Below are 10,877 nucleotides of genomic sequence, written 5' to 3'. Positions count from 1 at the left end.
CACGCTCAGAGCTAAGCGATGAGGAAGGTCAAGACAAAGCTAAGAGTTGGAGTCTGAGTTTCCTGGACTCTTAATTCTTTCGCTTGTGGTGCTCAGAAATCCAGGGAGTGAAACTCTGAATATGGAGAACTAGGACCCTGTAGAGAGTTGGCAAATGAAGCCAAGCAACTGTTGTTCTAGATGTGGAAACTGAGGCCTGAGGATGTTTGCTTTCTTGCCCAGGGGTGATGTGGCTGTTTCCTGGTGGGGTTGGGCTGCTCGTGGTCCCACCACACCATATCCCACACATGGCCGCCCAACCCAACCATTTCCCTTATAAGGCAGTATTCTCGAAGCACGTCACCCACCTTGGGGAGCCACTGTGATATTAGCATGCGTGCTGGCCTGCCTCAGGCATGTCTGAACAGCTGAGGCCAAGAGAGCCCTGTGATGTTCCATAGAGTGAATGATCCCTAAATAAATGTGTCTGCACTGAGTCAGACCTGTACAGATATATGATTTTGGAGCTGTGCACTGCCTTTTTTTTTTTTTTTGTGAATCACAAATGTGATTCCCTCACATGTGTTGAACTAAAGAATGCTCAGGCACCTCGCTACTCAGGAAGCTGAGATGTGAGGATCTCGGTTCGAAGCCAGCCAGGACAGGAAGGTCCACACGGCTCTTACCTTCAATTAGCTAGAGAAAAAGCTAGATGTGGAGCTGTGACTCAAGTGGTAGAGCCTATGGAGCACAACAACTTAAGTTAGGCTGACTCTTTCCAGGAACGGGTTTGTAATTGCTGCAGGACCTCCCCCCTCAGCTTCTCCCCTCCCCCCTTCCCCTGCCCAGACCTGATTTTGTGTCTGTTTAGAGCATGAGGCCCCTTGTCATTCGCATTGGGCTTCAAAACAGCCTGGGTGGCCATTTCCCCTGGTCATGAGGAGAGCAGCCGTGCCTTGGTGCCTCTCCCCACAAGGTATAGATCCCAAAGCAGTGCGCCAAGCAACCACACAATAAGACCTTCAAATGGCGGAGGCGGCCAGGCAAAGCAAACCTCTCTGTCACGTTGACTATCTCAATAATGGAAAGCAAACTAGCAGAGTGGGTAGTTTATACTACATAGTGGGATCAAGGATGGATGAGATTGAGTATCTGAGGAGGGCTCAAAGAAAAGGATCTTTCCTGGTCCTTGCATGGAGGGAGAGGAAAAGACTCCCTCAGACCCCCTGGATGAGGGCTCAAACCCCTTTCACCAGGCGATGACCTAGGACATCATGCTTCCCTAAGCCCTGACTTCCAGGTAGACATCACCTAGGGGTTTAGGTACCTTTTCCTTCTTTTCCTCCCTTCCTCTCGATGGAATCCAGAGCCCTGCACAAGCTTGGCACATGCTGTCTGTCCCACAGAAGTGCAGATCCCGCCCTAGCTTTCTCTGGATGAATTTTCAAGATGCGTATACATTTAGACTAACTCTTCTCTTCAAACACAGGAATAGGGTTTTTAGAAACACAGATGAACGCAGCCGTTTTCCTATTCCATTTTAGAACATGTCATCTCAAAATAAGACTTCTTCCAATTAGCTGTCACCCCCAATCCCCCAAATCCTATGGTCTACTTCCTACCTCTGTTGAGTTAATTATCCATGTGAGCAGAATCATAAAATGCGCGGTCTCTTGGGTCTGGTCTGCCATACCTTTGTTCTGGTTAATCAGAGACAAAAGCCTCAGGGTCTTTTCTACTTGGACTGGCTTTGAACCTCGACCCTCAAATCTTAGCCTCCTGAGTGGCTAGAAGGACAGATGTGGCCTGTACCTGAGCCACTGCCACCCACCATGTTTGGCTTCTTTCCCTGATCTGGTTTTTAAGATTCATCGATATTCTTGTTGTGTATTAATACATTACTTGTTTTGATGGTCGATGTCCATTTCGTTCCCCAAGACTCCAGTCCTTGTGGGCAGACGTGGGTGGAGCTGCCAGCCCCATGCAGCATCCGTGCTGGATGCTGTGACATCTGCACAGCAGAGCCCGGAGTGGAGAGGCAGAGGCCAGGACTGCGTGACTCAGTCCTCGGAGCTGCCTTGCAGCCCTGCTCATCTTGCCCTGCTGGGGTGGGGGGAGAAGAATCACCTCCAGACATGTGCTCCCCCCACACAGGCTCTGCGTGGGGAGAGACATGGCAGCAGCCCGTTCTCACTCAGAGCTTCAGCATATGTGCTTCTTGGTAACAAGCACAACATTTGACTAAACTTAGCCAGCGCCCCTCCTTTCATTTTCTCCCACCCTTGCATGTCTATGCAGAAAAAGGAGTGGACTGCATTTTTCGGTAAAATAAAAAAAAAACAAAAACCCAACAAAAAACCACAACCCACCTGCTGTACTTTAGGGGAGAAGAGAAAAACAAGCAAGATGAGTTTTCTGCATGACTTGGGAATTTGAATACTTCTACCGACTTCTAGGAGCTCCCACACAGAGGCCTCCAATAAGAAAATCAGTCTCTAGCCCTTCTTCAGCGAAAACCATCCTTCCAGGGGCCCTCGCGTGACTCAGAGAAAACCCCTTGAGTCCTGAAGAGGACCGCGAGGTCTGAAGTGGCTTCTCTGTCTCTGTGATCTCTTCCCTCGAGGTCTCCCACCCCCCCGGACACCTGGCCTCCTCTTCACAGCCCCAAGCACCAGGAAGGCTGCTTCCTGGAGCCATTCCCTCCCCAGTGACACTTCCGTTACTGCCACCTCATCTCCACTATGTAGTCACCACCAGCCATGCCTTGCCCTGCTGTCCGCAGATGTCCACACCGCCTGTCCCTATGGCATCAGTTAATGCCCTCGCTCCTGTAGGTGTCTGTGTTTTGTTTCATTTTGCCGGCAGGACGGGGATTCGATCAGGACCTTGTGCCCGCCAGGCAGGTGCTCTGTCGCTGAGGTAGGCTCTGGGCCCATATTTTAATTCTGTCACCTCTTAGTAGTATTTCCGCCTTAGGGCCAGAATTGTGTCTGTTTTGATTACTACATTTTTGCAACCCCCTCAGAACAGTTTGTAACACAACACTCAATAAATGTCTGTCGAATAGATGATCCTAATTCTAGGGATAGATTTTTTAGCATCTTTCAAATGAAAATAGAAAACGTTGGCCAGTACTCACAAACACATTTGTTAAAGTTTCATGAATTAAAAGGAGGCAAAAATATACTGCATACGAAGTGTCTTGCTCTGTTGCTGCAACAAGAGGCTTGAGATGGGTGACTGAGTGGAGAGCAGGAACGGCGAGCGCCCCGCTCATCACACTAATATGACAGTAGATGGTGAACAGACTTCAGGCTTCCGGTCCTGTGCTTGGCAGGGAGCCTGGCACTTGATGCTGCTCTGCCATCCCTGGCTGTCATCACTGAAACCCCACAGAAGCTCAATTGCTCTGCCATTGGCTAGCAAGGAACCTCACACCCTGCCCAGCTTGCACTGTTCCCTGATTTGTGGAGGGGGGCAGGGAGGGATTCCTTAGCCTTTGAGACAACTCTCCGTGGTGGTTGACTGTGTGTTCCTGGGTTGAGTGATAACTCCCCAAGAAGATATGTGTATGTCCTAGTGCCTGAAGCTGAAAAACATGATCTTATGTGAAAATAAAAGTTTTTTGCAGAATTAGTAAGGGTCTCAAGATGAGATCGCCCCTGGGGAGTCAGAGTGGACTCTAAATCCAGTGCTCAGAAGAGACATACGGAGGCCAGACACAGGGAGGAGGCTAAGAGAAGGCCTTATACAGATGGTGGCAGAGATTAAAATGATTGCCTGGGGTTACCAGAATCCAAAGAGGTTAGGAAAGAGACCCCCTTCACCCTGGGGCTCTATCTTTAGAGGAGTCTTTTAGTCTTGTCAACACCTCCGTTCAGAATTCTGGCATACAGACCAGTAGAATGATGAAATTCTCTTGCTTTTAAAGGACTAAGTTTGTGGCATTTGGTTGTAGCAGACACAGAAAACTAGAATAATCACCTTATAGGAGTCTAAAATAAGGCAGGAAAGATGGCAGAGGAGAGGGAGACAAGGATTCAAAGACAAGTTATCAGGAAACACTGGTCAACTGGGACAAAAGGGGGGTGGGGCAAAGGGAGTAAAACAAGAGCCAGACAAGGCCTTGGATCTGCAATTGTCTACAGGAAAAAGACTGGAGTGCTTCTGCCACAGCCACAAGTCAGAATGTTCTGTGTGATCCCTGGAGCCACTGTTTCTACGTCGTGCAGAAAAATAAAACACATTTCAAAAGTTTAAGAATTCAGCCAAATCACTTTCTAAGAGTGTGAGTGAGGTGATGAGAAGGATCCCATCATCTCCTCAGCTCTGTTGTCCCTAAAGTCTCACAGCTGGCTCTTTCAAATCCCAGTTCTGAGCTCTCCCTGTTTACTTAGAGAGAGGGGCCCAAAGTACACCACCCGCCATCCTTGTGGTATTGAACCGCCAGCCTTGGGTCCCTTCTGGGTCCTAAATGTTCCCTAGACTTTGCTTTGCCTGGCACCAGAAGCCTCCCTGCCCCTGCTCCTCTGGGTAGGGCTTTGTTCTGTGCCTTGTTCCTCCAGTCCAGGTATTCCCCTGCTTGTGTCCTTCTTCCCCTCCCTGACTGAGAAGTGCCCAATTGCTGCCATCCAAGGACAATTTGGCAGCGTGCCCAGCCCTTGTTCTATCTGCCGCAGCTACCCTGGGGTTTCTACCTGGCACATCTCTTAGTCTGGGAGTGGGTCACATGACCATCAGTCATGCGGTATGGGACAGGAATGGGGAAGGGACAGGAGGTGACCACACATACAGGAGGCCTGGATCAGATTTTCTGGCAGAGATGGAGAAAAGGCTCCCGTGAACTGGTTGTAACTGCTCCAGTTGCTCCATCTACAATCCCGGGAGTCATCTTTGAGTCCTCTTTTTCTCTAATTCCCAGCACCATTGAGAGTTCTTATGGCTCCATCCCAACATGTGGTTCAAGTTGAACTTCGTCTTTCTCTTTTTGCCACTGTCCTCTAGTTCTTACTATTACTGGCCTGGACCACAAAGCACAGACACCTAACTAGGAATGAATGAATAGACGAATGGATGGATGGAAGGATAGATAGATGGATGAATGATGGATGGATGGATGGATGATGAGTAGGTGAATGAGTGGTTGGATGAGTAGATGGATGGATGAATGACTGGATGGATGAATGGATGGAGGAATGAATGGGTGAATAGTCAAATGGAAGGGTCCAAATCCAGGGACACGTCTCCTTAGTAGAGGCCCATTCCTTTGGTCACCCTCTAGAACTCATCCTTCACACAGAAGTCAACAAAGTGAACCTATGACACCGCCTCAGAATCCTCAGAACTTGTCTCACTCCACAGAGAATAGAATCTTCCTCCTTCAATGTCCTTTCAGAACCATTCTCTGCCCCCTCCCACAGTTTTCCAGGACACCAGACTCTTCCTGTTCCTGGAATACCTCACACTACTGCCCCAGGGTCTGTGTGTAGGCTAGGCCTTGAAATTTCCCTTTTATCCACTTCTACAAGGCTGGTTCCTTTCCACAATCAGAATTCAATGTCATAGGCAGTCTTTGGTTAGTTTCGGTTTTTTCCTTCTTGTAATAGTGGAGATTGAACCTGAGGCCCCATATGTTCAGGGTCTCACGCTTTATCCTGGGTCAGTATGAGACCATAATCTGCCTAAATAGCAGGGGTAGATAGTGTCAACTACCAGGCCTTGCTTGTTTTCTTAAGGTAAGCTCTAGCTAAGTTTTGGCCTGGGTTGTCCTTGAACTATCTTCTCTCTCCACTTCCTGACCAGCTGGGATCATGGGCACCCACACCACAATGGCTCTCTGGACTGTCTTTTCTTCCCCTCACTATTGCATGCTGATGGTCCTGGCTCTACTGACCACAAAGGTAACCCTGTGAGCTCCCTGTTTTATTTTATTGCGGGTCTCCCCATACAAACACAAGCTCAATGAAAGCAGGCCCTTGTCATGTGTCCTAGCAGCTGGCATGTACAGATGTCCACCAACACCTGTCCATAGCTTGCATGGATAAATGAGAAGATGGGTGAATGGATGACTGTGTGATTAGATGGATGACTGAATGGATGAATATATATATGAATAGGTGAATAAATGGATATATGGATAGTTGAAAGAATGAATGAATGAATGGATAGATGAATGGATGAATGAATAGGTGAACAAATGATAGGTAACTATGTGATGGAATGGATGAATGAATGAATGAATAGATGAATGGATGGATGAAGAGGTGAATAAATGATAGGTAACTGTGATGGAATGGATAAATAAATGAATGGATGGATGAAGAGGTGAATAAATGCTAGGTAAATAGATGATTAAATGGGTGAATAAATGGATGGATAAAGGAAGGGGTGAAAATGGATGGAGAAATGGATGAGAGGATGAATGAATGGATGGATGGATGGAAGTACTCAGATTCAGGGCTTCAGTCCCATATCCTCAGTCCTTTATGACACTAGAGTTTTTATCCAAAGTAACCTCCATCACTAACTGCTTGAGCCCACCTTTAACCCCAAGAAGCTTTGAACAAACAGTGACTAAGGCAAAGCCTCAGTGTGTGGCTCTCAGACTCTCCCTCTGTGGCAATATCCCTCTGGGAATGATTAGCTCTTTCTGAGAGCTTCCCAAGAAGATAAAAGACCTTGTGCTAAATATCCTGCTGAGAGCAAACAACATCTGCTACCTTTGCCTTATCTGGACCTCCAATAAACCTGCGGGTTACACTGATGTGACTTGCTTCCCCAGTGTTCCAGTGACTCAAGGCCTCCAACCAGCGGGTGTGTCTGTGGCTTGCCCTGCTGGAGTCGATGTGGCACAGCCACACCTCCCCAGATGCATGCTGCAGACCAGTGTGGCCTTTGTCGCTTGCTTTCATGTTCTGAGGACACCTCCTGTTAATGGTTAAGCTACTGGAAGATCCAGAGCCTGTAGCAGAGGAAGGGTGGCCTTCCCTCAATATGCACTCATATAACAAGTAGCACTAGAAAATAATGTCTGAAAGAGAGACCATTAGTGCAGGGTAAATGAGATGGAAGGATACTGTTCTCAACTAACACTTGGGGAAGATGGCCCCAGGCCACCTTGGGTTTGGTGGGTTAGTGACATTAGAACCTGTACTCCTCCTGTGTAGTTCTTGTTGTCTCATTACCACGTTCATATTTCTCCTCAAGAAAGGAAGAAACAGAGGCAGAGGCATTGCTCTTAAGGCAATGGCTGAAAAGACATGTGGCAGCGATGTCCATTCCCATTGGTCTAGTGTAGTCACATGACATCATGTGGCTGCAAGGAAGCCTGGGAGGTGTAGTCTAGATAGATGAGTCTACTTGGAGAATGGCCTACAGCCCAGCAGAGCAGTAACAAAGTCCAGTGTGTCAGGCTGGGAAACTCCTCCCTCCTCCCAGTCTGATCCCAGCAATACGTAAGCTCCTCCATCTGGAGGCTTCACTATCTAAGTGGACGTGGACGTCAGATCCTGAGGTTTGAAGACCATCAATCTCCTCCTCTTCTTCCTCATTCTTTTCGTGTGTGTGTGTGTGTGTGTGTGTGTGTGTGTGTGTGTGTGTGTGTACTGGGATGGAAGTCAGGATCTTGCACTTGGCAAGTACTCTATCACTTGAGCCATACATCTAGTTCATTTTGCTTTAATTTGTTTTTTTTTTGTTTGTTTGTTTTTTTAGATAATCTCTTGCATTCTTGTCCTGGGCAACCTTGAACCTCCCTCTTCCTATATCTCCATCTTGACTAGCTAGAATCGCTCTGCCTGGTTTGTTGGTACTCCATTTTTTTTCTCCATCTGTCTGGCTTCACTGGAGGGAAAGGGGCTGTTTCTGAGCGCCTGGTAAGTGTTCAGAGCTTGGCACATGCCTGTCACCTTAGCTATTCAGGAGGCTGAGATTAGAGAATCATAGTTCAGAAGAGTCTCTAAGACTCTTATCTACAAGTAACCACCAAAAAAATGAGACAGAAGTGAAGCTGTACCTCAAATGGTAGCCTATGAGCCTTGAGTTAAAAAGCTCAGGGACAGTGGTCCAGGCCCCAAGCTCAAGTCCCAGGGCCAGAACACGCACACAAAAACAAATACTTACCATGTGCTCCATTACTCCCAGGGTCTCTGAGAAAACCATAACCTCTTCCTTCTGCCCTCTGCCCTGTCTCCACCCCCTCTTCTTCCTTCCTGTCCATACACATCTACTGAATATCTTGGTGTACACTGGTAAGCAGTACAGAGAAGTACCTGGGTGCTCCTGGCATTTGTGTGGGGATAGGTAGGGTAGCCTCACAATAACACAAAGTACGTGCTACTTACAACTCTCTCTTAAGAGAGAAGTGCCTGGAAGAAGGACAGGGAGAGGCAACCTACAGAACACCAGAGGTCCCCAAAGATGAGCCAGTGGCTGATTGTCAGTTTTTGTTTTGGTCTCAAAATGATACCAAAAAAACCTTGTAGGTGTCCCAAACATCTCTTGACTATGTCATTCCATCTGCTATTTTTTTTTATCATATTAGAAATAAAACTGAAAAGTGAGGACCAAAAGGATTGTGTGGAGGAAGGCATATGGGACATTTTTGTAAAACTTCTTATGTCTGCCTTAAGAGCAGATGGGTGTGTCCTCATGCCTGAATCTGGAAGGATTCTCTCCTTAGGGGTCAGAATCCAATGCTTTTGGGAAACTTCATTCCATGTGTGTATGAGTATGCATGTGGGAGGGTTTTGGGCCTCACAGATTCCCCCATAAGGCTGTTTGGGAATCTCTGGAGTCCCTATATCATATTCGGAGCGTCTGGATCCTTGAGCACCATTGTTCTGGGCTGTTCTAATTTTCTCATTTGTCCGATGAGAACATTGCAGTTCTAAATGGGATGATAATTTCTTCTTAGTCTAGGCTCACTTCTCAGCATGGGGTTTATTCCTTGTTTTATTGCTTAGCACAGAATGAATTTTAAGGAATCTCGTTCTGCTTCTCACATAGCACTCACTGGTTTCTGGAATAAGTTAAGGTCAGCCAGGGGCAGGTCTTACAGGCCTGAGGAGCTCAGCCTTATCGGGTGTTTGCTGTTCATGGGTGGCCGCTTGCACAACACCCCTTTTGTGCTTGCTGAAAGGCCCGTGTGTTTGGAGTGTAGCTTGTGTAGCCTGAGAGGAGTCATTACAGTAACAGTGGATATTCCCCTTGGATGAGTGGAGCAAAGGTGACTCAGTGCACCTTGGCAGTGGGAGGGGCGTGAATTGCCCTCAGCCAGCTGCCACACTTCGGTGAGCACTGGCCTTCTGTATGAGTGCCCCTGGCACACCTTGATCTTTACGCTGGCACTGTCAGTCATTCTCAGAAGCTACTAAGTCACCTTAGCCATGAGCCAGTGAGCAGGAGCGGGGCATCTGCGGTCAACAGAGCAAATTTTTGTAATTCCAGGAAGAGATGGCCTTGGACCCACGGTGGCCCGAATAGACAAAGCCCCAGCCGAGCAGCCCAGAGCAGCCCAGGTGTCCCAGACGTGAGTCACCTCGATGTTATCAGCAGGGAGAAAGTCCAGACAGGGCCACCAATGTGAGTCACTGGGTCCCAGCAAAGACCCCCCTGGGTGTGTAGAAAACAAACAGAAAAGTCAGGGCCAACTGTACCCTAGTATGTCAGCAAGAGCTCACCTCCCAGTGCGAAGGCTCTGAGAGGAAGGAATTGGGGGCCTCTAAGCCACTGGTACCCCAACACCCGAAGAATTAGACCAGGGTTCTTGGGATGGGGTAGAGGAGCTTCTGAAGCAACCCCCGGACCCCCGGGGACCAGTGGCAGTGGGGAAAGGACATGGCCGTCACGGGAACAGGGACACAAAGTTCAGAGGGTTTAGTTCCTTACGTTTTTGGCTAGTGGCATTTGTTTTGAGTCAGAGTTTTGAGATGTAGGCCCAGGATGGCCTCAGACTTGGCATCCTCCAGCCTTGGTCTCTGAGTCTGGGGCCGCACCCAGCTCATTTTTGTCATTGTAAAGCGATTTGGTTGATAAGGGTTTTATGGCCGTTGTAATTGTAAATTATTAAACATTCACTGTGTTCATTGAAACTCTGGAGGAAGTTGAGAGTGGCAGTTAATGTACTGTGTTCTAAAAAAAATCAAACATTCAGTCTCTCATGACTCAGAGCCCCAGGTTTGACCCTCAGGATCACAAGCAAAAAAATAAATGAAGTTTCATCTTCATTTATTCCTTTTGAAGTTTTCAACTGCTTGGTCAATCTGTTGGCAAATCAGCACTGCAGGCTGGAAACCCGGCCTGTGAATCCCACCTCTTTTCAGGGTTGATTACGAAGACACACTGCTGCCTCAATATCCAGAGAAATGATGTAAACGAGAATTAGACCATGTAAATTAGTAATGCTGACATGAAATGAAGTTTTCATGGATGACTTTTGCTAAGCTAGCTAGCACTAAAGAGCAGGTATTGGAGCGGCCGACATCGTAAGGGGTTACTTTGTCTGTGTTAGTAGCCACCTTCCTATGAATCATGGGAGCCCTGGCTTGATTTGCCATTTTCCCTCCCCTCCCCTCCCCTCCCCTCCCCTCAATCTCCTCCCGGTATTAAAACCTGAACCCATAGCCTCAAACTCTGCTTGGCTGTTTTGCTCAAAGCTGGCATTTTGTCACTGTTGCTACACCTCTATTCCCAGCTTTCTGGTGGTTAATTGGAGATAAGATTCTTTTCTGCCCGGGCTGGTTTGGAACTGTGCTCTTCCGATCTTAGCTGTCTGAGTAGCTAGGATTTTTTTTTTTTTCTGGCCTGTTCTGGGATTTGAACTCAGGGCTTGAGCACTGACCTTGTGCTTTCTCAAGGCTAGAGCTCTAACACTTGAGCCTCAGCACCACTTCCAGCTT

Source organism: Megascapheus bottae, chromosome 1 (genome assembly GCF_031878675.1).
Source record: "Megascapheus bottae isolate mThoBot1 chromosome 1, mThoBot2.hap1, whole genome shotgun sequence".
Lineage (NCBI taxonomy): Eukaryota > Metazoa > Chordata > Mammalia > Rodentia > Geomyidae > Megascapheus > Megascapheus bottae.
This window is presented reverse-complemented; position numbering follows the sequence as displayed.